This window comes from Scylla paramamosain, chromosome 20 (assembly GCF_035594125.1).
Source record: "Scylla paramamosain isolate STU-SP2022 chromosome 20, ASM3559412v1, whole genome shotgun sequence".
NCBI lineage: Eukaryota > Metazoa > Arthropoda > Malacostraca > Decapoda > Portunidae > Scylla > Scylla paramamosain.
This window is the reverse complement of record NC_087170.1, coordinates 15,068,995-15,096,494: the sequence shown is the minus strand read 5'-3', so window position 1 is coordinate 15,096,494 and position 27,500 is coordinate 15,068,995. Positions and strand designations below refer to the sequence as shown.

General features: G+C 44.0%; 1 protein-coding gene across 6 annotated transcripts in view; it reads right to left on the bottom strand.

Annotated features, from left to right (window-relative positions):
• Positions 1-27,500, bottom strand: part of LOC135110429 (rho GTPase-activating protein 18-like) — a 143,276-nt gene that overhangs the window by 41,510 nt on the left and 74,266 nt on the right. For 5 of the 6 annotated variants that reach the window (XM_064022759.1, XM_064022760.1, XM_064022757.1 and 2 more), the window contains one exon: positions 13,693-13,730. The gene's annotated coding sequence lies outside the window, so the exon portion shown is untranslated. Of the gene's footprint in view, positions 1-13,692; positions 13,731-14,420; positions 14,530-27,500 lie in introns of those variants that run through there. The other variant, XM_064022762.1, reaches the window with a different exon arrangement.

Here is a 27,500-nt window from a genome sequence, read left to right as displayed (position 1 = left end):
CCTCCCTCTACTATTCAAGCATGTCAGATTAACGCCGTAACAGTTTGACGATTCGAGGAGGAGGAGGAGGAGGAGGAGGAGGAGGAGGAAGAGGAGGAGGAGGAGGAGGAGGAGGAACGACAACGCAAGGAATTGAAAGGTTGTCGTGTTTTGAGTCGATGACAACGAATTCAGATGACTCAGGAGGAGGAGGAGGAGGAGGAGGAGGAGGAGGAGGAGGAGGAGGAGGAGGAGGAACGACAGGATATGGGGAGAGAGGAGTAGGAGGTAGTACTGGTGGTGGTGGTGGTGATGGTGGTGGTGTTGTCAATGGTACAGAAGAGTGGACCCAACGTACTCAGTCTGAACCCAAAGAGACGTCCTTACCCTTGACCTCTACTCACTTCTGGGATAGAGTCTGTCTCCTCCTCCTCCTCCTCCTCCTCCTCCTCCTTCGTCTCTACCGCCACCGCCACCGCCACCACCACCGTCACCACCACCACCACCGTCACTGCCTTCAATATACATCCTCCTCCTTCTCCTTCTCTTCCTCTACCACTATGGGTTTACAATCATCCACTCTCTCTCTCTCTCTCTCTCTCTCTCTCTCTCTCTCTCTCTCTCTCTCTCTCTCTCTCTCTCTCTCTGGTTATTTATTTCATCTTTTCCTCCTGTTATCGTTTTTTATTTCCTTTTTTTGTGGACTTTCTTATCCATGGGTTCTTTTTTTCTCTTTTTTTCTTTTATCTATCTTGTTCCCTTATTTTTTTTATTTGAGTACGTGTAAATCCTTTCACTCTCTCTCTCTCTCTCTCTCTCTCTCTCTCTCTCTCTCTCTCTATCTCTCTGACATTTTTCTTCCTTTTAACTTTTTTCTCAAATCTCTCTCTCTCTCTCTCTCTCTCTCTCTCTCTCTCTCTCTCTCTCTCTCTCTCTCTCTCTATCTCTGACATTTTTCTTCCTTTTAACTTTTTTCTCAAATTTCTCTCTCTCTCTCTCTCTCTCTCTCTCTCTCTCTCTCTCTCTCTCTCTCTCTCTGACATTTTTCTTCCTTTTAATTTTTTTCTTAAATCTCTCTCTCTCTCTCTCTCTCTCTCTCTCTCTCTCTCTCTCTCTCTCTCTCTCTCTCTCTCTCTCTCTCTCTCTCTCTCAAACGTACCCTCTTCGATCTCTCTCTCTCGTGTAACAGTCCACCTCCCCCTTCCCTCTCCCTTCCCTCCTCTCACCCTCTACCTTCCCCAATCCCCCTTACCCCCCCAACGTCCTCAACCACCTACAGAACCACTTATGCAACACGCCTACGTACACACACCGCGTACACACACTGATACAGACACGTGCACACACACACACACACACACACACACACACACACACACACACACACACACACACACACGGTGATTTACATACATGAATCACCACGTACACATATATACACACACAGATGCGTGCGTGCTTGTTTAACCTACATGTGTGTGTGTGTGTGTGTGTGTGTGTGTGTGTGTGTGTGATAATACCTACGTACATGTCTGTGCGTGGTATACACAGACACACACAGATTACTACGTACATACATGCATGCTTACATAAATGGGGATGTATCCGTCTCGGGCACACACACACACACACACACACACACACACACACACACACACACACACACACACACACACACACACACACACACACACAGCCATAACAGTGTCCGGTGTATCCAAACGTACATAATGAACCAGTGTACGTTTTTTTCTCCCCTCCAATAACACACACACACACACACACACACACACACACACACACACACACACACACACACACACACACACACACACACACACACACTCCGTTAAGATCGTGACGTCAACCACAGGCCTCTACTGCTGCTGGGACATTTTTCAGTATTATTATTACTACCAAAGTTGTTGTTGTTGTTGTTGTTATTGTTGTTGTTGTGCTATTCCTCCTAGCATTATCACTCAGTCGTCGTTATCATCATCGTATTAACTATTATGACGTTATGAAGTGATACACACACACACACACACACACACACACACACACACACACACACACACACACACACACACTGCCAGCGGGCCCTTCACTCTCCCCGTCAGAAGATAAGAACCTTAAGAAACACACACACACACACACACACACACACACACACACACACACACACACACACCAGCCAGAATTCACTCCCCTAGGGGCGGACTCTGCAGTACTTGGCGTGGCTGGTGCGGTCCGGGCCTGAGGGGAGGCCGCGGGACGTCTCACTCACAGCCATCACCGTATCTCCGCCTGTGTCCTTGAGCAGCCCGCCAGGAGGACCCAGGGAACTCAGTGAAGACAGCCTCAACAGTACACCCGTAGCCATGGGGGTGTTCTCACGGCCAGACAGGTAGGTAGGTGGGTAGGTGAATACATAGATAGACAGCTAGATAAGACAGGCAGATAGTTAGGTAGGATAATAGATAGATAGATAGATAGACATATACATAGATATATAGATAGATGGATATAGACAGACAGATACACAGATAAATGGATAGACAGACAGATAGATAGATAGATATAGATAGATAGAAAGACAGACAAACAGATAGACAGACAGACAGTCAGACAGATAGATAGACAGCTAGGTTCATTAACCACATATTACCATACAGATACCTATTATAAAACATAAAGATACCATTAATAAAACTTCACAAAAAAAACGAATTCCATACACACACACACACACACACACACACACACACACACACACACACACACACACACACACACACACACACACACACACACACAAGACCACCCTGCCTTATTCTTCTCTCCCGTGTTCCCTTCGTCAGCAGTGCCCGGGTCACCTTCCGACAAACACCCACACTGACGGACAGGGCTCCCCAGTATCTGTCTGTCACCTGTCTGCGGCCGCGACACAAAACATCCTCCTCCTCTCCTGCACCGCCTCCTCCTGTTCCTCCTGCTTCTGCTCCTCTTCCTCTTCCTTACGGCAATCATTTAATCAGTCAGGATGTCCAACTCTCATTCAAACTATTGTTCTTCCTTCTTTTCTCCTCCTCCTCCTCCTCTTTACCTCCCTTCTCAAGTCAATCAACCAAACTTCAATACACAGTCCTTCTATTTTCTCTTTCCTCCTCGTCCCACGTTGCGGCACCTTCCCCCACTTTTTTTCTTTCTTTTTTCTTTTTTTTCCATCAAATTCTCCTAGTCCTCTCCTCCTCTTTGCCTCTCTCCCTAAGTCAATTGGTCAATCAGTCAATCAAACTGCTAAATACAATCTTTCCCTTTTTCTCCTTCCTCCTCGTCTTTAAGTCAATCAGTCGCACTGCTTACACTCCTTCCCTTTTCCCCCTCCTCGTCCTCTCCTCACAGCGACCATCCATCCCTCATCACTCCTTGATTACTCATTAACCTGTAACCTTCCTCCCCATTACCTCCCATTCCTCTCCTTGTCCTAAATGTCCCTTGCAGCTGTCCCCACCCTGTCAACTCTGCCGGCACCCAGATCAGCGGTTAGGGGACTCAGGACAACGCTGATGTTACTACAACTGTTGGTCTTATCACTGTAAACATGAGTGGTGTAAAAAATATATACCCATACACAGTACCCAGTCACCTCCATACAATTACGTCAAGGGTACATTTTTTTTTCGGCTCTCTCTATTGTTTTTTTTCCTTGGTGTTTCTCGTACCGGGAAAAGTGAGCTGTACATACGTAAAGGGTACAAGAGATAATGTGTTACCCCATAGTGCTGTGATATGGTGTACTCTCTCTCTCTCTCTCTCTCTCTCTTGTTTTTTGCCCCTCTTTAGATGTAATATTAACCAGACTTTCCTCCTTCAGCTTCTTTCATTCCCTTTTTTCTCCTTTTTTTTTTCTCATTCTTCTATATATAGTATGTTTTTTGTTTTACTCCGCTTCTTTTTCTTGTCTTTCTTCCTCCTCCTCCTCCTTCAGGTGTAATATAAACGATACTTTCCTCCTTCAATCTCTTTCTCTTTTTTTTTTTTTCTATAATTGGTCCGCCTTTTCTCTCTTTTTCTTTCCTTTTTTTTTCTTCCTCCTCTTTCTGGTGTAATATAAGCCATACTTTCCTCCAGTCTCTCTCTCTCTCTCTCTCTCTCTCTCTCTCTCTCTCTCTCTCTCTCTCTCTCTCTCTCTCTCTCTCTCTCTCTCTGTCTCTCTCTCATTCATTACCATCTACGTTTTATTATTTCATCTTTATCACTTTCTTTCAGTAGCACTTAACGATACCAAGAACAATAATAAGCCTGCATTTATTTCTATTTCCTTTACGTAACTGAAGAGGCTTAAATAATTCTAGTTTTTTTTTTTTTTTAGAAAGCATCATGCAGCAGGGACTCAGAAGCCTTCACTTAACATCTCTCAAGCAGGAGGGGGGAGGGGATGACTTTGCAGTGCTACCTTATGACATGCAGCAGGGAAGTAAGAGAAGATACATTCCATTCTGTCTATCTTGGTCTTTACTTACTGGAACTGATCAGAGCTTGTCACGCCTCGAGCACACCACTCCTTTGTGTTCCTGTGTGGCTTTGTAGTACCTGTCTCTCTCTCTCTCTCTCTCTCTCTCTCTCTCTCTCTCTCTCTCTCTCTCTCTCTCTCTATCTGGCTCCCTTGCTCTCATTCTCTCTCCTATCCTTCCGTCTCCTGTGTACTCCAAAACTCTCTCTCTCTCTCTCTCTCTCTCTCTCTACTCATCCAATCTATAGCAGAGTACAAATATCTCTCCTCCTCCTCCTCCTCCTCCTCTTGTTCCCAAATTTCACTCTCCCTCCCTCCCGTCCCTAACTTCCACCCCTCTAACTCCATTCCTTTCACCCCATCACTACGTCAGCGCCCCTCCATCACCCCTAAACCCATTCCCTTCACCCCTTCAACCCTTCACCACGTCAGCGCCCCTCCATCACCCCTCACCTCCATTCTCCCCTTCCCTCACCCCTTCAACGCCTCTCCTACACCCCAGTATTCACCCTCTTCACCACCATCACCCCCAAAACTCCATCCATTCTCTCTTCTTCACCCTCTCACCCCCTCAGCGCCTCCCACACGCCCCCAGAACGTCCCAACTCACAGTACTCAAGACCCGATGCGTGTCTGGTTCCCAATGTACCTCTTCTGACCCCAAGTACTCAACGTTGATAGAGAGCCATCGCTACCGTTCCCTGGGAGTACTTTTGTTGTTGTTGTTGTTGTTGAATAGCAAGAGGGAAGGTGTTAGAGGGTTGGTTAGGGTTCGGTTTAGTGTGTGTGTGTGTGTGTGTGTGTGGGGAGGGGGGTACGGTGCTACTATTATTACTACCCCTCTTTCCCCTCCACACACACACACACACACACACACACACACACACACACACACACACACCAGCGTACTTAACACACCCCATTAACCCCCACCCCCTTTATCCTCCGCAACACGTAACTCACCACCCCTCAAGACCTCCCCCATCACCACCACACCCCCCAACCCCCAGCCGGACCCAAACTGAACCCCGCAAGCATAACCCGAACTGATTAAATGGGTTATAACTTTTCATTATAATTATTACGATCTGTAGGGGACGCAGGAGGAGGAGGAGGAGGAGGAGGGAACAGGCACCCGTTTTCTTTCCACTCAACGCAGCAGGGAAAAGAAAACGGAGTGCTCGGGTTATGAGAATAGAAGGGTAGCTTAGAAAATAATAAAACTTTACATTATATTTAACTCAACTCGATATTAAGATCATGGCCCTAACGGAATGAATATTATTGATTATCTCACGGTGGAAAACATCAAAAGAGAGAAGAAAATGGAGAAATGGAGAGTAGGAGGCGACAGAGAGAGAGAGAGAGAGAGAGAGAGAGAGAGAGAGAGAGAGAGAGAGAGAGAGAGAGAGAGAGAGAGAGAGATAAAGAGATAAGCTTGTACCATGAGTGACTGTAAAAGCAGCTTACACACGCACTGACCTCATCAAGAAGGGAAGAAAAACTGTTATCGACTAAAACATGGCGGCGGCGGCGGCGGCGGCGGAGGAGGAGGAGGAGGAGGAGGAGGAGGAGGAGGAGGAGGAGGAGGAGAGAAAGCGTAACCAAGTAAAATAAAATGAAAGAGGTGCTTTAGATGAGAGAGAGAGAGAGAGAGAGAGAGAGAGAGAGAGAGAGAGAGAGAGAGAGAGAGAGAGAGAGAGAGAGAGAGAGAAGTACGTATTGGTGATGTGTGGTGGTGCTGCTGGAGGTGGCGGTGGTGATGGCAGTGACGGGGGTGAAGGGTGGTGGGGCTGGTGATGGTGCTTCATGTTCACCACACGCAAAATAACGAGGTCAGAAGGTAGTGATAGTGATGGTGAGTATGGTTGATAGAAGTGATAGTGAAAATAAAAAGAAATTGGGGAAGTTTTCATTTATTCATTTTATTTTTTTTTACTGTACCTTGGCAAAGATAAGAAAATTAGATCAACAGTCTGAGTAATGTATCCTCCTCTTTCTCCCCCTCCTCTTCCCCCCTCCTTTTCTCCTCTATTTTTCTCCCTTCCCTATTTTTCTTTCTTGTTTAATCTCTTTTCTTACTTTAACCTTCCCTCCTCCTTCTCCTCCTGTTCCTCCCTCTTCCTTCAGTACCATCCTTCTCTTCATCTCCTTTGGAGGAGGAGGAGGAGGAGGAGGAGACCCACCATGTGATTCACTCACACACACACACACACACACACACACACACACACACACACACACACACACACACACACACTACGTACCCAGGTCTGGATATCTAGAATTAGTGATGCGCTTGCAGTATCGACACACACACACACACACACACACACACACACACACACACACACATACAGGGTACGAGAGGCGGTGATAAGACCTTTTTTGTGTGTATGTGTGTTTAGTAGTGTGTGTGTGTGTGTGTGTGTGTGTGTGTGTGTGTGTGTGTGTGTGTGTGTGTGTGTGTGTGTGTGTGTGTGTGTGTGTGTGTGTGTGTGTGTGTGTTAATTCTAGCATTCCTCTTCTGCCACCACTCCCCCCTAAACACACACACACAAACACACACACACACACACACACACACACACACACACACACACACGTACATCGAAACCAGGTACAATAATGCCCAGTAAATGCAGTGCGTAGCGATAATGACAACACAGGCAGCAGTACTGAAAGCACTGGCTGCAAACCACAGCAAGCAACAGCAGGGAAGGGCGCAGCAACTGAGGTACAGAGTGATAAGGCCAGGCAGAAATGACAGGCAGGCAATCATACAGTAAGGAGGAGGAGGAGGAGGAGGAGGAGGAGGAGGAGGAGTGATACGCAGGAGTTCAAGTGGTGAGAGTTTTATTCATTAGTGAGTGTGTTTCATTTTGAGAAGAATCGTTCAGGAGGGAGAAAAGAATGAACGAATGAAAATAAAAGCCACAAATGATAAATAACGTAAAATCAACTAAATAATAATAATAGCAAGTGATGAGTAATAAACAAATGAATAAACAAACAAATAAATAAATAAATAAATATAAGTAAATATAACTACTACTACTACTACTACTACTACTACTACTACTAATAATAATAATAATAATAATAATAATAATAATAGTAGGAAGAAGAAAAATAATAAATAAATGTGGAAACTCATACAGATCACAATAATGCTCTCTCTCTCTCTCTCTCTCTCTCTCTCTCTCTCTCTCTCTCTCTCTCTCTCTCTCTCTCTCTCTCTCTCTCTCTTCTAATTGCGTCGCTAAAAGCTATCGGGACTTAAGTAGTTTATGAGAAAAGGAGGAGGAGGAGGAGGAGGAGGAGGAGGAGGAGGAGGAGGAGGAGGAGGAGGAGGAGGAGGAAGAGATTAAGCAGCGGTTATTGATTGATTAATTTAAAATGACGCAAAAAGCAAGCCACGTGGCGCCCTGCTTGAGAAATGATGGTGATGATGACAATGATGGTGATGATGACAATGATGATGGTGATGACAATGATGATGATGATGAAGATGATGATGATGACAATGATGGTGATGATGACATTGATGATGGTGATGATGATGAAGATGATGATTTTTTATATGTAAGACTAGCACTGTGGTAGAACAAAAATAACCAGAGAGAGAGAGAGAGAGAGAGAGAGAGAGAGAGAGAGAGAGAGAGAGAGAGAGAGAGAGAGAGAGAGAGAGAGAGAGAGAGAGAGAGAGAGAGAGAGAGAGAGAGAGAACTGACTGGTCTCTCCTGCGTGGCGTGCAGTAATAATATAAGGCTGATTTTTGGAACCCAAACTGAACACGCAAACGAGGAGGTCAATAAAATAAACGACAGATGAGACCACTTCCAAAACCTGCCAGGAAACGTATTCAAACTTTGTGGGACTTTAAACGACTCTATCTTCACGAATTTCCAAATAATGCGACTTTAGACCTTATAGACACTGTGATGGGGGCAGGTTATCACTATTATTATTATTATTATTATTATTATTATTATTATTATTATTATTATTATTATTATTATCCACTCCAACAAAAATTTACGGGCTTATGGGTAATGTTTATGAAGAAAGAGCGGTGCAGGTGTGGGTGGACACTGTGCCCTGTCTGCTTTGACCCCCCTCAAATAAGCAGATAAAGAAAGAAACAGTTAGGAAATTAATTACATGATGAAGGAATGGTTGAATGAAATTAATGGACTACTCCTTTTCTCTTTACTTTCCTTGGGGGAGAAAAAAAGAGGGAAAAATAAGAGAGTGTTTCCATTCCATTTATTTTCTACTTCCTTCGTTTTTTTTTTCTCTTTCTATAATCCATTTACCTCTTGACCCATACTCTTCTACAAACAAACAAACAAACAAACAAGCAATCAGACAAGCAAACAAATAAATAAATAGATATCAATTCACCAAAAAATAAAAATAAATCACTAATCCATCCATTACACGTGATAAAAAAATACATACAAACAAACAAACAAACAAACAAACAAACAAAATCACACACACACACCCTCCCCCCTCCACACACACAAACAAGAAAAAAAAACAACAAAAAACAAACACATCCTTATAAAAAGTCCTTCAGAATCCTACAGCAGCCGGCCCTACCACTCGCTGCATCCTGTTGTCTGTGGCCTGAAGGTCCCTAGCGCACTACCCAGCTCGACGTGGCCTCTCTGCCCTCCTGCCGAGACAACATTCCCTCAAGGACACTCAAAACAGGATGAGGAACAGCATACGGTCCCTTAGTCTCTCATCCTTTAGCTCACTACCTCGCCTCCCTGCTCACCCTCCCCATCCCTGCCAGTGGAAGTGAAGGGCAGAGGGAAGGAAGGGAAGGAAAAGAAGTTATGAGTTCTAAAGAGTTTTGGATTGGAGTTGATGGATTTGTGGTGGTCGTGGTGGTGGTGGTGGTTGTGGTGATAATGAGTAGTAGTAGTAGTAGTAGTAGTAGTAGTAGTAGTAGTAGTTCTTGTTGTTATTGTATTTCTTATTTACCTATTTATTATTTGGTAAATAGAAACTGTTTCCTCCCAACTCTCTCTCTCTCTCTCTCTCTCTCTCTCTCTCTCTCTCTCTCTCTCTCTCTCTCTCTTATTGTACAGTACTAATTTACTAAACACATCCTATCCTCTTCTCTCTCCTCTTTTTCCTCTCTCTGGTCACGTTTCCTGCCATTCTAATTTTACTATCTCTCTTTATCTCGTCCATGCGTGGACTTAAAAAAAAAACGAAAGAAAAAAAAGGGACAAATAGAAGAACTAAGAAAAATTTATCAGTGTCCCTCATAAACGATAAAAATGTACAAACAGGTTGACGGTCACGTGGCGCGGACGTGTGTGTCTGTGTGTGTGTGTGTGTGTGTGTGTGTGTGTGTGTGTGTGTGTGTGTGTGTGTGTGTGTGTGTGTGTGTGTGTGTGTGTGTGTGTTAAATCTATAGTGTTCCTCTTCTGCCATACACATACACGTAATTCGAGGCCAGGTACAATAATAAACAGTAAATCTTGCAGTGCGTGGTGAAAATGATAACACAAACAGCAGTATTTGAAAGCACTGGCCGCACACACAACAGCATACTACAGCAGGAAGGGGCGCAGTAACTGAGACTAATAATTAAATAAGCTTACCACTGTGTTACCTGAGAGATTTATTAAAACCATTACCGGTGAAAAAAAAAAGTTGTAGTATTGAATGAGTTTATTAATGCATACACGAGTTAATGGTTAATGGAGGTCATAAACCACAGTGTTACTATAGTAGAGAAATAGATAAACCTGTACTGAATAGGCTGTTAATTAATACAAAGAAAAGTTAATAGCTAGGGTAGGTTAAATAGTTACCAAAGTATTACTAGATATAGAAAAAGGTGTACTGAAAGCGAAAGCCAGCACTTCAGGGAGGCCATATGGTTACCACTGCGTTACGAGGAAATGAATGCACACTTGCACACAGATACACGTAGTGCTTAAGTACTCCCAACCATGAGTGGTGTGCTCACAGCCAGAAGGACGCGGACGAGAGGCACCCCTGAGGATCTGCTTACACTGCATTACCCGTGTTTTTTCCACCTAACTGACCTGATAGAAAGGTGCGTGTGAAGTGCAGCTGCCTTCTTCACACACACACACACACACACACACACACACACACACACACACACACACACACACACACACACACACACACACACACTCACGCACACTATCCTTTCTCCTCCTTGTACATCAGCTTTCCACTTCAGATAAATATGTACTATACTACTACTAAATAATAATAATAATAATAATAATAATAATAATAATAATAGTAGTAGTAATAATAATAATAATAATAATAATAATAATAAATGTAATCAAACATTTTTATTTTTCTTCCTATTTCTTCTTCTTGTTCTTGTTATTCTTTTTTTTTGTAACACCCATGAATTTTATTTATTTATTTATCTATTTTAAGAATACCTCTTTTAATCATTATGTATTTACTTGTATGTGTATATGTAACGTGTATATTTATGAAACTATTCACAATAGAAAAGAAAACTACACATTTTCTTCTTTCATCTATTATTATTATTATTATTATTTCATGTATAACACTTCACCACCACACTCATTCACAAAACCATGCTATAGCCAGACACACATAATATATAAAATCACAGATGTACTATTAAAAGGCCAAGTATACCATAACTTATACCAACAAGCGTCTCATCCATTAGTTAAAGTTCCCCATGAAACAAAACCATTTTCTTCCCAGCACACATACACTGCCCTCAGAAAACGATTGAGGCCCGACTGCACCACCTCAAAAACTCTACGCCATAAGGAAGCCCAAGAACGATTTCTAATAGTCACCCATAAAATATCAACATTTTCTTCTACCGCTAAAGGCAAGTAGTAAGAGAAAACGGAACCAATAAAGGAGAATCTACGTTAATACAGTAAAGGGTTTATTTTTGTAGTGCATTTAAACATTTATGCCATAGACTTCTGTAGGACGAGTTAGGTGGTTAAGAATTAAGAAAGTATTGCAAAAGAAAATAAACAGCAGAACGATTTTTCTTATTCTCTTCCTGAAAAAAAAAGAATCATCGAAAGAACATATTTTTTTTTTAAATAAATTAATAAAATAGAAAAAAATAACAGAATTATCGAAAAAAGATACAAAAACAGTATAAAATTACATCAACTTTCTCCCTCTCCCTCTCCCTCTGCCTACCAACTCCCTCCCTCCCTCTCTCTCTCTCTCTCTCTCTCTCTCTCTCTCTCTCTCTCTCTCTCTCTCTCTCTCTCTCTCTCTCTCTCTCTGGTTAAGGACAGAAAATTAAATAAGTTCAGAGAAGGAAAGAATAACGAGAGAGAGAGAGAGAGAGAGAGAGAGAGAGAGAGAGAGAGAGAGAGAGAGAGAGAGAGAGAGAGAGAGAGAGAGAGAAATGCTAAGAGGAGGAGAGTGAGGGGAAAGGGAGAGGGGCACGAAAAATATGTCCGGAGAAATCATTGCTACAGAAGGACCTTGAGGAGGAGGAGGAGGAGGAGGAGGAGGAGGAGGAGGAGGAGGAGGAGGAGGAGGAGGAGGAGGAGGAGGAGGAAGGGAAGGAGGGAGAGACAGCTAAAATACCAGAGCATCCCCCCCACCCACTACACGGCCTTCCCTCCACCCTCCACCCTCTCTCTCTCTCTCTCTCTCTCTCTCATTAGTATTCAGGTAGTGTGTGGTGTAGTGGTAGGCCGTGGTGGTGGTGGTGGTGGTGGTGGTGGTGGTGGTAGAAGTAGTAGTAGTAGTAGTAGTAGTAGTAGTAGTAGTAGTAGTAGTAGTAGTAGTAGTAGTAGTAGCAGTAGTTATTGTTGTTGTTGTTGTTATGTTTCCTGTTGTTCATTTTTTCCTTTTTTTTAATAATCAAACACATCTGCTAAACTCACTCTCTCTCTCTCTCTCTCTCTCTCTCTCTCTCTCTCTCTCTCTCTCTCTCTCTCTCTCTCTCTCTCTCTCTCTCTCTCAATAGGCCTATCACTGTGTGCTGATAGTGATTACACCTTCCCTCTCACCTTCACCTCTCCTCCACCTCTTCCCTCCACACCCTATTACTCTACCTCCCTACTTGGAATACACATCACCTCCTCCTCCTCCTGCTCCTCCTCCTCCTCCTCCTCCTCCTCCTCCCCTTCTATTTTTTTTGTTGATATGTATGAAGTAGAACTGAGGTTGCTTCTACTACAACAACAACAACTACTACTACTACTACTACTACTACTACTACTACTACTACTGCCCCACGCTTAACATTTGTCACCCCGCTAACTGTCAAGGCTACGAGGTAACTAACACTTACTACAGTCCTCATCCCACACCTGTTCCTGTCTTTGGCGCCTCCGTGAGAAAGTCCTACCGTGAGATGGGACTCGTGCATAGAACCGTTAGTAGTAGTAGTAGTAGTAGTAGTAGTAGTAGTAGTAGTAGTAGTAGTAGTAGTAGTAGTAGTAGTAACAAGGTCAAACTTAGCACGAAATTCACGCATACTTATAAAATCATGATTATACCCTAAGGAAAATAAAATAACAATAACAATAACAATAATAACAAGAATACCACATTTCCCAATAACAAAGAAAAAAAAAGGAAAAGAAAAGAAACTCCCATTGGACGAAAAATAAAGAAAACACACACAGAAAAAAAAAAAAAGGCCCTGAAATAGATGATGCAAAACAAAAACACTGACTCACCATACACACACACACACACACACACACACACACACACACACACACACACACACACACACGCCAGATATTGTATACCGTGTTATCTCTCGCACACAGACAGATTTATTTGATATGCAGATAGGCGAATTAACACCAATAGTAATAATAATAATAATAATAATAATAATAATAATAATAATAATAATAATAATAATAATAATAGTAATAATAATAACAACAACACTCGTCAGTAGTCGGATAGATAAAAGTTTCCTCTAAAATATCTGATAAAGTGACTACATTTTATTTATATATTTACTTATTTATTTTTTTCTTGATCTCAGTAGAATAAAATTTGGGCTTACCTTAAATATATTAACTTAATATGTTTGAGAATGACAACAACAACAACAACAACAACAACAACAACAACAACAACAACAACAACAACAACAGCAACAACAACAACAACAACAACAACAATAATCTACTTACCTACGAGGAGTAAGTGCAGAATTAAGTTGAAGAATCATCTAAAAGAGAGAAAAAAACACAAATTAATTTATAGGTATATAGAAAAATTACTCTCTCTCTCTCTCTCTCTCTCTCTCTCTCTCTCTCTCTCTCTCTCTCTCTCTCTCTCTCTCTCTCTCTCTCTCTCTCTCCCAGGAAGTGCAGGCAGGAAGCACAACAACTGATACTTAAATATCTGAATTGGATTATGTGAGACACACGAAGGTGGGGGTGAAGGAGAGAGGCGGAGAGGAGGAGGGAAAGGAGGGAAAGAGGCAGAGAGAAGGAAGAAATAAGAGATGGAGAAATGGAAGGAATGAAGGGGTGAAGAGAGAAGGTAATGAAGGAGAGAGACGGAGAGGAGGAGGGCGGGGGAAGATGAATAGAAAAGGAAGGAACGAAGGAGAGGGAAGGAAAGATGGAAGGAAGGGAGGACGACGAGAGAATGAATGAAGGGGATAGAGAGAGGGAGGGAAGGAAGGAAGAATGACGAGAGAACGAAGGAAGGAAGGATGGAAGGAAGGAAGAAAAGAGGTGAGAGACAGACAAGAAGGAAAGAATGAAGAAAAGTAATAGAGAGGGGAAAAAAAAAAGAAGGAAGGCGTAGGAGGAATGACAAGAGAGAAGGAAAGAATGAAGAGAAAGAATGAAAGAGGGAGGATGAAAGAATGAAAGAAGGAATGAAGAAACAACACAATAACAAAACTTACCAACGCACCACCACCACTTCTGTAACTATTAAACACCACTACCATCACCACCACTAACATCACCACCACCACCATCACCACCACTACCTTCACCACCACTACTATTACTAACACTAGCTCCACCATTACTCCAACCCGGATATCCTATCTTGATAACACGATGGGTGAAGTAAACACACACACACACACACACACACACACACACACACACACACACACACACACACACACACACACACACATTGATAAGATCTTCATAACATGCTTCCAATATTAGACGTGAATTTCCAAGAGAGAGAGAGAGAGAGAGAGAGAGAGAGAGAGAGAGAGAGAGAGAGAGAGAGAGAGAGAGAGAGAGAGAGAGAGAGAGAGAGAGAGAGAGAGAGAGAGAGAGAATTATCTACATGGCCTTAAGTTAGGAATTATTGTTTAGTATTTTCTTTATTATCAGTTATTATTATTATTATTATTATTATTATTATTATTATTATTATTATTATTATTATCATTGGCTTTATTGTTCTCCTTCACTTGCTCTTTTGTTTCTCAGTCTATTATCACTTTTATTCTTCTCTTTCTTCTTCTTCTTCTTCTTCTTCTTCTTCAAGAGAGAGAGAGAGAGAGAGAGAGAGAGAGAGAGAGAGAGAGAGAGAGAGAGAGAGAGAGAGAGAGAGAGAGAGAGAGAATTAGGTCACGCTAACTCTACTCTTGTTAGTCCCACGATTACATACGCCCTCTCTCTCTCTCTCTCTCTCTCTCTCTCTCTCTCTCTCTCTCTCTCTCTCTCTCTCTCTCTCTCGGTGGTGCACATAATACATAAATCTCATATTTTCTTGATCTTTCCATAAGCAGCAAGAAGGAAGCCCAAAAACAGAGACTTTTGCATAATGTCATCCTCCCCCCCCTCTCTCTCTCTCTCTCTCTCTCTCTCTCTCTCTCTCTCTCTCTCTCTCTCTCATACAAACCTTTGAAATCTAAATCGAAGTCATATAAGATTTTTTGCACCACCACCACCACCACCACCATCAACAACAACAGCAACAACAACAACAACAACAACAAGGCTACATTCCAAGCAGTCACTCAGTCAGCAACAACAATAGACGAACCAGTGACATACACACAGACGAGCAGACAAACAGACACACAGGCACAGCAGGAATAAGCGCTCCATTGTCTGTGTGAGTGTCTTTCTCTTCTTCCGTCTCTCTGTTCTGGCAATACTGATTGGGAAACAATAACTGTTAATCTGCTTTTGCTGTTTATCTTTCCTGTGTGTGTGTGTGTGTGTGTGTGGGTGGGTGTGGGTGGGCGTGGGTTGGGGGAGGGATGTCGGAGGGGGTGAGGGGGTGGGAAGACTGAAAGGGTAAGGTAAGGAGAATCATGCAAAGTCAATTGCTGTAACGAAAAAAACACCAGGAAGAGATGAAACACGAAGGAAGAAGGAAGAATATGCGATAAGAATGGAGGGATGAAGAACAAAGAATAAGAGATAACAAGCATGGAAGAAGGCAGAAATGAAGGAAATAGGAAGAAAAAAAAAGAGAAAGAGAGAGAGAGGGAATACATAGAAGGAAGAACCAACACACAAGTACAGTTTTAAATCATTGTGGACGGAGAAACATCACACAACACATGTCCGCACTCATAAACAGTTTGCTCTCTCACCACGACTATTTCCAAAGGCCACAGAGACGATTGGCCGGGTTATTAAGAGTGTTCCTCCTATTAATAATATAGAAATCTTATCAATCCGTCACTAGTACAAAACAAACACCCTTAAAAACCCGTGTGGCTTCAAGTACAGCCTTTTGAAAGTAGGAGTGACGCAGAGGTGTTTCAGAATATAGCCCATAGTCACAACATGGACGCAATCAACAAAAACAAAAACAACAGGAGCTAAAAGAAATGTGAAAAGCTTTACGTGATAGAAGGGAGAAATTGTTGTTGTGTGTGTGTATGTGTGTGTGTGGCCGTGAGGGACCAAGCGTGGGAAGACTGACTGGCAGGGTGGTGAGGGAGAAAGGCTGGGTGATTTTATTGGGTCAGGAGGAGGAGGAGGAGGAGGAGGAGGAGGAGGAGGAGGAGGAGGAGGAGGAGGAGGAGGAGGAGGAGGTGGAGGTGGAGGTGGAGGTGGTGAAAGAGAAGAAGGAAAAGGAAAAGAACAACAACAACAACAACAACAACAACAACAACAACAACAACAACAACAACAACAACAACAACAACAACAACAACAACAACAACAACAACCACAGGAGGAGGAGGAAGAGGAGGAGACCCGTTTGATATCCTGAGGTCCTTGCTTTCTTTTTCCTTCTTGTTTGTGTGTCTCCTTACTTTCCTACTTTCCTTACCTGATTTCACTCTGCAACTCCCTTCAACACACACACACACACACACACACACACACACACACACACACACACACACACATACACTGACACACCCACCCTCTCTCTCTCTTTCTCTCTCACCCTCCATCACCCTCCACCACCCACACACAAGCACAGAAACACTTAAGCTGAACATACCTGCATATCAGAGCCAGCATCCTACACACACACACACACACACACACACACACACACACACACACACACACACACACACACACACACACACACAACAGTAGCCACACACAGCTTCCCTCGGCCCTCCTGCTGCAGTGAGGCTTCGCGCTGCACAGACGCAAGGAAACACGCGAAAAACAATAGCAACGAGGGAGTGATAACGTGATACTGGCGCTATTGGAGGAGGGGGAGGAGGAGGAGGAGGAGGAGGAGGAGGAGGAGGAGGAGGAGGAGGATTATAGTGACGAAAAATCATGACGTGACTTTTGGTGCTGTACGTAATATAATATCGAGGAGGAGGAGGAGGAGGAGGAGGAGGAGGAGGAGGAGGAGGAGGAGGAGGAGGAGGAGGAGGAGGAGGAATACAAATCTTGCTGACAGAGACTTATACAAATGCAAATAAAGGAAAGTAAGTAAATAAATCAAAAGAAAGTAGAGAAATATTGAAAAAAAAAGATAACTGAAAAGAGGAAGACTGAGAGAAGATTAGAAATGGAGAAGGGAGAAAAGGAGGAGGAGAGGAGGTAGTGAGGTAGTGTGTGATGAATAAGAAGGACGGGAGAGGAAGAGGGATAGAGAAAGGAGAAGAGGAGGAGGAGAGAAGACGGTGCGTGGGGATAATTGGGGAGAAGAAGAGGGGAAGAGGAGGAAAGAGAGGAAAATAAGAGGAAAAGGGGAGGAGTTGGTAATGTGTGACCTGAAATGCATCAGACAGTAAACTATTATTAAACTCACAATATATTTCAAGGGATATTAACCTGAGTGTGTCAGTGTTGGCGTGTGGCACCTCCCTCACCTCTCACTCTCACTCTCCCTCTCTCTCTCTTACCTCTCACCTTGCCCTCACTCTCACCTCTCACTCTCACGTCTTTGTTTCTCCAGCCTCATTCTGCTGTAACCTCCTCAGTCGAGAGAGAGAGAGAGAGAGAGAGAGAGAGAGAGAGAGAGAGAGAGAGAGAGAGAGAGAGAGAGAGAGAGAGAGAGAGAGAGAGAGAGAGAGAGAGAGAGAGAGAGAGAGAGAGAGAGAGAGAGAGAGAGAGAGAATTAGACAGACTGACCAATAGATAGAAAGATAAAGACAAATAGATAGATATATAGATAGATAAATAAACACATAGATAAACAGATAGATAGATAACAGACTGACCAATAGACAAAAGATAAACAAACAGACACACACACACACTGACAATATCCAGAGACAAACAAACAGACAGACAGACAGACAGACAGACAGACAGAAAACCATCCTTTACTCCCATCCTTACGTCTCTCTTACCTCTGTTTGTTTTCCCCCACCTTCACTCCCTCACATCCTCCCCAGCGTCCCCCCTGACCCCCCAGCAAAGCCACACCCTCGCCCAACCAACAGTCCTCACCTGACCTACATACTGTTAATTAAAGCTTCCAGCGACTGCCTACCTGGTCACATCTATTGAAAGGTATGATTGGAACCTTCTCTCTCTCTCTCTCTCTCTCTCTCTCTCTCTCTCTCTCTCTCTCTCTCTCTCTCTCTCTCTCTCTCTCTCTCTACGCTACTGACTTTTCTTTAATTTCTATCTCCACTTTATTATTTTTTTAGCCTCTCTTCTTTTCTCCTTTTCCCTCTTCTTTTCTACTGCATCTTCTTGTTTTTCCTTCGTATCTCCGCTCATTGTTTCCTCTCTCTCTCTCTCTCTCTCTCTCTCTCTCTCTCTCTCTCTCTCTCTCTCTCTCTCTCTCTCTCTCTCTCTCTCTCTCTCTCTCTCCTTTATGTTTACCTCCTTGACCTCATTCTCCAATTTATCTCCTCTCCTCTCTTATTAAAATTTCAAGAGAAGGTAAATTTATTGTAAGCATTTAGAGGTCAGGAGCTGCCTTGTGTAAATAGCCCAGCCTTCTGTGGTCTTATTCTTCTATGTTATTGTGTTTCTTATTCCCCTCTCGTATCCTTCTCTTCCTTTCCTCTATCTGATAATGTTGGTAATATGATCTGCTATAGTTAACTTCTCGTTCTCCCTGTCCAAATCTCAGTGTTACTACCCTTCCTTGCTTACCATCTAACCTTCCGTTCCTTCCCATCTATCTCCTAATATACTACTAGTTACGCTGCCTTCCTTCCCATTCATCTCTCAATACCCTTCTTTAATACTCTTCCTTTCTCCCCATCCAACCTTCCCTTCTTCCTCACCCATCTCTCAGCCCCTTCCTTCCCTTACTCCCCAGACACTTTCCAACATTAGTTCCTGCCCTCCCCTCAATTCCCCATTCCCCACCCATCTCCTAATGTTAGTACCCTCCCTCACTCACTCCCTCCCTTCCTCATCACCCCAAAAAACACACTCCTATAATGCAACCTCACCAAACGTGCCTCTTCCACCAAACCCTGGGATATTAGTGAGCAAGTGGCAACATCATCATCAGCACCACCACCATCTGTACCATCATCCGTACCATTATCATCTTTGTAAGCCTCGAGAGACGAACTTAGTTAAAACCTCGAGATCTATTCAGAGGTGATATCAAGTCATGTAAACTCATTCCCTTTCGTAACTGCACGTGTCACTGTGGCTGGCTGGCTGGCTAATAACCCTGCATCTTTATTCCCCGCAGTGGTGGCGCCAACATGTGCCTGGTGATGTTTAAAGGGACTAGCGTGAGGAACTGTAGTGACTTGTAATTAGGTTAGTTATAATCCGCGAGGTGTGGCTTGCATGGTGACGTCACTAGTAAGGTTATGTGTGTTGTGTGTGTGTGTGTGTGTGTGTGTGTGTGTGTGTGTGTGTGTGTGTGTGTGTGTGTGTGTGTGTGTGTGTGTGTGTGTGTGTGTGTGTGTGTGTGTGTGTGTGTGTGTGTGTGTGTGTGTGTGTGTGTGTGAGGTTTTGTTTCTATACTGGATTGTGTGTTTGAGAGAGAAGAGGGCAATGAAATGAAGGAAATAATTAAGACAGGAAGAAATGGAGAAAGAGAAAAGATAAATAAAAAGGAAGAAAATATATATAAAAACAAAGACAGGTGAAGAGAAAAAGAGAAGCAGAAGCCATAAAGCAAGAAAACAAGTTAAGAAACAACTTTAAAAGAAGCAAAAGCCTTTGTTAAATATGGTAACTGCAAATACAAATAAGAAGATACAGAATACTAACTGTAAGTAGATCAAAGGATGAAGAAAACTTAGAACTACAAAAGATGGATTAACTTTCCCAACACGCCTTGTAATCCCCAAAAAAGCCTCAACGCCACGGAGAGTTAAAGAGCAAGAGTAATGGATTCACGGTCACGTACACCCACTTAACAGATTACACAAGTTACATGAAAAAGAAAAAACAACTAACTGGAATTTAAATGAAAGATCGGGAATATTTGTGAAAAATACCCAAAATAAATACAGAGAGACAGTATTTTGGCTTTATTACTCGGAAAATAAGCAAAAAGAGTTTCAAAGTATTAGGAATTGTTGTTGTTGTTGTTGTTGTTGTTGTTGTTGTTGTTGTTGTGTGTGTGTGTGTGTGTGTGTGTGTGTGTGTGTGTGTGTGTGTGTGTGTGTGTGTGTGTGTGTGTGTGTGTGTGTGTGTGTGTGTGTGTGTGTGTGTGTGTGTGTGTGTGTGTGTGTGTGTGTTTACTGGTATACTTATTGATGTGTGACGAATAGAAGCATAACAGCGCCTCACACAAGTACAGGAAAAGTGTCTTGAAGCCTTTTGAAACAACTCAGGTCAAAGAAGGAAACACAGAAGCAAGGGAGGGGGGACATCATGGAAAAAAAAAACCCGTTAAATAATACTTCTCCCGCCCTTGAAAACGGTTCTTACGGACAAGGTGACGCACAACACAGATTCCACATCACGAGAATTCTGCACCCACTCCTTGCTTCCGTAATGGGCCATGACAGAGCAGCCTCGCCCAGACCGGCCCCGCCACGCCCCGCCCGCCACGCCCGTCCCGCCTCTCCACCTTCACAGCCTCCGCCACATGACTCAAAATCCGCTTGTCCAACGCCAGTACTTCCTCCCTGCGGCCTGACGGGGGGATAGCACTGTCTGGATATGGCAGGCAAACAGTGTGACGGAGTAGTACTGGTAGTAGTAGTAGCAGTAGTAGTAGTAGTAGTAGTAGTAGTAGTAGTAGTAGTAGTAGTAGTAGTAGTAGTAGTAGTAGTAGTAGTAGTAGTTGTTGTTGTTGTTGTTGTTGTTGTTGTTGTTTTAAAGATAAACTCTCTCTTTCTCTCTCTCTCTCTCTCTCTCTCTCTCTCTCTCTCTCTCTCTCTCTCTCTCTCTCTCTCTCTCTCTCTCTCTCTTTCACTGTCTGTCTCTCTCTTAATGCCCTAAATTTAACACAGTAACTTTCTTCCCAATCCACAGACTCTCTGATCTCTTCTCTCCCCCTCCTCCTCCTCCTCCTCCTCCTCCATGGCCGTCACAGGAAGTGGCTAATAGCAGGGTTCATGTCGGTGTTACCTCCCGCAGGTAGAGGAGGAGGAGGAGGAGGAGGAGGAGGAGGAGGAGGAGGAGGAGGAGGAGGAGGAGGAGGAGGAGGAGGAGGTTTGGTGGAGAAAAGTACTGTTAATGGAAGAATATAAACTTTCACTCCAATAACGAGAGAGAGAGAGAGAGAGAGAGAGAGAGAGAGAGAGAGAGAGAGAGAGAGAGAGAGAGAGAGAGAGAGAGAGAGAGAGAGAGAGAGAGAGAGAGAGAGAGAGAGACGCAGTAATTTCAAAACAATTTTCTCTTTATAGAAAAAAAATGAGAAAGAAAGTCAATAAGAGAGAAAGAGACAAAAAAAATATGAAGAAAGAGGGAATAAACGAGAAAACAAGAAAGGGAGGAACAAAGAAAGGAGAGATGGAGTGAATGTGATACACAAACAAAAGAATAAACAAAAAGTAAATAAACATATCATTAACACCTGAAATTACTGTAAAATTGTAAGAAATTAAGGAAAAAAGTTACATTTTATAATGAATCCTAATAATTATGTTTTCTCTTACATCTGATTTTACTCTCTCTCTCTCTCTCTCTCTCTCTCTCTCTCTCTCTCTCTCTCTGATCTCCTACACTGTTCTTTCTCCTCCTATTCCTTCTTCTATAGTTTCCTTTTCTTCCTAGCCTTTCATGTCTTCACTTCTCATCTGTCTTCTCTCTTTTCTTCTCCTTCTCCTCCTCCTCCACCTCTTCCACCATAGTCAAATTTCCCACCTTTTCTTTAATTTCTAGTACCATACATCTTGCTTCCATTATCATCAGCTGCCTCCTCCTCCTCCTCCTCCTCCTCCTCCTCCTCCTCCTCCTCCTCCTCCTCCTCTTCTTCCTCATCTTCCTCCTTCTTCTTATCCATCCTCTTCCACAAACTTCTATCTTTTTTTCCTAGTACAACACACCTTACTCCTCCCCCTCTTCTTCCTTTTCCTCATCATCTTCCTTCTTCTCTTCCAAGTTCCCTCTTTGTTTTTTTTTTTCCTAGTATCAGATACCTTACCACCACCACCACCACCACCACTCCCACCACCACCACCACCACCTCCTCCTCTTCATGCCCTGCAGCAAGGTAGCAGCCAGCCAGACAGCCAGCCAGCCCCCCCAGTCCCCACCACCTTAACTAGGAAGCATTATTACCAGATCCCACCGTCTCCTACCCTTGTCCCTGACCCTCGGGGTTGGCAACACTGCGACGAGGAACTGCAGGGTATCTTGAGGGTCTAAATGACTTCCTCTTGAACACACGATACCATGCACACGAGGAGGAAGAAGAGAAGAGGAGGGGGGGAAGAGGAAAGGAAAATAGTGTTGTCGTGATGTGTTTAGTAATGTTTTTTTCTTGGAATGACCTTGTGTGTGTGTGTGTGTGTGTGTGTGTGTGTGTGTGTGTGTGTGTGTGTGTGTGTGTGTGTGTGTAAGTTAGTCTTCTAAATACTCTTTTAAAAACAGTCAGTCAGTCAGTTAGTCAATCATTTAATCAGCCACTCAACCAGTTATTCACTAAATCAGTCAGTCAGTCAGTCAGTAAGTCAGTCAGTCAGTCAGTCAGTCAGTCAGTCAGTCAGTCAGTCAGTCAGCCAGTAAGAAAATCCGTCATACAGTCAATTTGCACATCAGTTAATCAGCCACTCAATGAACTGACAGCAAAAACAAGTGCTAAGACTGACTGAAACACAACAACCACAACAACAACAATCAGAACGTCAGCATGAATAGATGACAAAGATGAAAAGACACACCCATTAAAATTACTATCCATTACAGTCATTACTAATCACTACACTGAATGGATAGACAAAAGAGGCAAACACACACACACACACACACACACACACACACACACACACAAGAAAAACATTTAAAAACATACTAATAATGAGAAATATGGGGACAAAACAGGTTAACATAGTACAAAAATAAACTGATCAGTAAAAATATTTAAAAAAATCAAGGATATTTTCACGCCTAATTGATTATTAAAGAACACGAAGCTGATTGGACGAAAAATGGTACCATATGGTTGTGATTGGTACAAAGATAAACCAATGAAGGAGAAGGGATGATGCTTTTTAACCCCCTCTACCCTTCAACACCCCTCTCCCTCTCTCACCCCTACCTAATGGTCCAATATGTCAGTCACACTCTCTCCCTTCCCTCCCCTCCCCTCACCATTACGTAACGTGCTCAATACCATCACTATCACCACAATCACCATCACTATCACCATTCCAGCTATTAACTCCACCATCACCAGAACCAAGTGAAGTACTATCACCCTTATCACCTTCACTACTATCATCATCAGCGCCACCATCCCATGCTCATCCTTCTCACCATTAAGACCACGAGCATCACCATCAATCACCATCATCATCACCATTACCATCATAATACTCTCACGTTTCTCACCATCACCACCACCATCACCACCACCACCACTACCACTACCGCTACCATCAGTACCTCTCTCTCCATTTTTCCTCAGCATTTCTCATAGTAAATATTGTCACAGCTTCCTTTCTCTCCCTTCCCTCCATTCCTCCAGTCCCTTCCCCCCTCCCTCCCTTCCCTCCTTTCCCTTCTCCCGCATTCCGTGTGTGAGTACCTTTCTATTGACCCAAATGTTTGCTTGGCTTACCTATCCTGCCTCTCCCTCTTCTCCCTTCCTCTCCCTTACCTAACTCTCCCTTCCACACCTCTCCCAAGTCCTTCCTTCCTTATTTTTTTCATCCTTTTCTATTTCATTTCTTTCCTCTCTTCCATTTTCTCTCTGTTTATGTTTCTTGCTTTCCTCTGTCTCTTTTCTCTCCTATTTCTTCTCTTATCTCTTCCTCTTCTTCTTCTTCTTCCTCCTCCTCCTTCTCCTCCTCCTCCTCCTCCTCGTCCATCCTCAATAACTACGTAACTAATGCTCTTCTCTCCTTCACTCCCCCTCTCCTCGTCCTCCTCATCCCTCCAGCACACTTCTCTCTTCCTTCTCTCTCCTCTCCACCTCCTCTCTGTCCCCTACCACCCAAGCCACACGACAGGGACCACCACCACCTCCTCTTCCTCCTCTTCCCCTCTCCTTCTCAACACCTACACCACAATCACAAGAAGAAGAAGAAGAAGATGGTGATGATGATAATGATAATGAAGAAGAACAAGAAGAAAGATTAGAACAAGAATAACAAGAATAAGAGGAAGAACAAGAACAAGAACAAAAAACGGATCAATTTATTTATTTATTTACTTATTTATTTATTTATTTCAAGAACAGGATATACAAGTTTGTTCTTATTCACACAATAATACTTTCCTCAAATGAATTAAGTAGAATCAAGTACAAGGATAATACCAAAACATTAACGCACGAAAAAATAAGTAACACAATAATGTCAAAGGAGCATGTGTGTGTGTGTGTGTGTGTGTGTGTGTGTGTGTGTGTGTGTGTGTGTGTGTGTGTGTGTGTGTGTGTGTGTGTGTGTGTGTGTGTGTATGGGTTGTGAGGGGATTTTGTGGTCAACTCTTCAAGGCCAGAGAGAGAGAGAGAGAGAGAGAGAGAGAGAGAGAGAGAGAGAGAGAGAGAGAGAGAGAGAGAGAGAGAGAGAGAGAGAGAGAGAGAGAGAGAGAGAGAGAGAGAGAGAGTTTTGTCTGCCAATCTACATAATACATACATACATACATACACACACACACACACACACACACACACTGTCTTGACCTCATACGGGCAGGACGTGTGACCTTGGCGCTCTCGAGCAGCCTCGGCCTACTTGTTGGCCTTCCCCGCCCCCTAGTGATAGTGACCTCAGTTTGTTTTGTTTTTTTACTTTTCTGTTTTCAACTTTTAGCGTTTAGTTTGAGGCTCGATCTGGTGGGATTGTTGTTTTTGTGAACACTTGTAGCGAATGCGTGTGATACATAAAGAAAATGAGTGCTTCAGTGCAAACATACGAACGCAATTACCTCCTGCGTCGTAGACGAGGATCTGGGTACCCGCCACCCAACGTGATACAGTGCCTTAAGTCCTTAAAACTATTTCGAAACCGTGGATCGAGAGGAGGCAAAGTGTGGTGCGTCCCATCAAGGTAGTGACCTCCAGTGCCAGAGACGACCGCAGGGTGGAGAAGAGGGAATACAAACACTTTGAGGTGCCGAGAACGTGGTATAGTCTTCCCTCACTCCTCTTATTTAATGCAACGTCTCTGGCCAACAAGATGGACGAAGTGATTGTGACGGTGAGATCTACTTGTGCGGACATTGTGGCGGTTACTGAGGCGTGGCAGATTGTTCCTGAGGTGTGCACGATGCAGGACTACCAGCTATACCATCACCTCAGGTCAGGGCGCAGGGGGAGTGGCCGTCTTCTGCCGCTCTGCCCTCAGCCCCTCACACCTCCCTGTCGATATTCCTGCCGGTGTGGAGGCCCTGTGGGTGAGAGTCACGCCCCCTCCCATCCCAACAACACGGCCTCCATCATAGTCTGCGTCGTGTACCACCCCCCACGAGCCGCCACTGCACAGTTGCTCACCGCTCACATCATCAACACTGCTGATGCCCTGAGGGTGAGGTATCCTGCTGCCAAGCTGGTCATCTGTGGGGACTTTAACAGATTAGATATCAACGATATCCTACACCAGCTACACCTCACCCAGATCGTGGACTTCCCCACCCACCAGCAAGCCATCCTCGACCTTATCCTCACAGACCTGGGCCAGCAGTACTCGCCACCCAAGCCGCTGCCTCCCATGGGACGGAGCACCCACCTCTCCATACTGTGGTCACCCACACCCACCACCTCGACCCCCCGGTCAGCTGTCACCAGGACCCACCGCCCCATGCCTGACTCAGCCATGAGGGAGTTTGGGCAGTGGGTGACACAACACCCGTGGACCGAGGTGCTGGATGAGGAGGACGTCCACTTTAAAATGGCAAAACTACGTCGCCACTACTACAGCAGCCTTCCACCACTACTTCCCAGCCAAGAGCGTCACAACGCACCCGTCTGATGCTCCCTGGATGACGCCCCCGCATTAAAAGACTCATGCGTCAGCGGACCTGGGCGTTCCACTCCTGCCCGGTCCTTTACAGGAAACTAAGAAACAGAGTAATCAGGGAGATTAAGAATGCAAAGGCAAGCTATTACCCAGACAAAATACACCACCTCAAGCTGACCAACAACAGACAGTGGTACGCTAAGATCAAAGCTTTGTGTGGCTTAAAAAAGCACACTTCATCCCTTCCTTGCAACCTCACACCTTCCTGCTAATCTCGCGGCTCAGGAGATGAACGATCACTTTGCTGCTATCTGTCAAACCTTTCCTCCCCTCCACACCACTCCGCTTCCTGCCTATCTGCCCGCTCCCTCCCCTCCACACACTGTCCAGGCGATGGATGTTTTTAAGAGAATACTTAAATTTAAACCAAGATCCACCACACCCACTGACCTTCCTATAAAAATTTACAAGGAATTTGCTGTAGAGCTAGCAACACCGCTATGCTCCATAATAAACGCCTCACTCTCCCAACACTCTTGCCCCGCGGACTGGAAGACATCTTATGTCACTCCCATCCCCAAAACTTCCAGTCCTCAGTCACTCAATGACCTCAGGCCAGTCTCTATCACCCCCATCCCTAGCCTTATTTGTGAAGATTTTGTATATGACTGGGCATACACCAAAATTTGTAACAACCGTGGATATCAGACAATTCGGAAATATTAAAGCCACCTCCACCTCACATTACCTGACCCAGCTTCCTTGAATTCATCCACAGCCCACCTGGACAAGCGAAACACCTCTCTAGCTGTTGCTTTTGTCGACTTCAAAAAAAGCCTTTGATCTAGTTGATCACACTGTTGTCATCAGCAAGGCAGTAAGTCTGGGTCTCCCTCCTAATCTGATAGCGTGGCTAGCCGACTTCCTCACAGGGAGACGTCAGGCCGTTCGCTATCAGGGCTCTGTCTCTAATTTCCAACAGCTGACATGTGGAGTCCCCCAGGGGGACCAAGATGGGTCCTCTATGCTTCCCTCCTCCTCATCAACGACGCCCTCACCGACACCCCCCATCGCTGG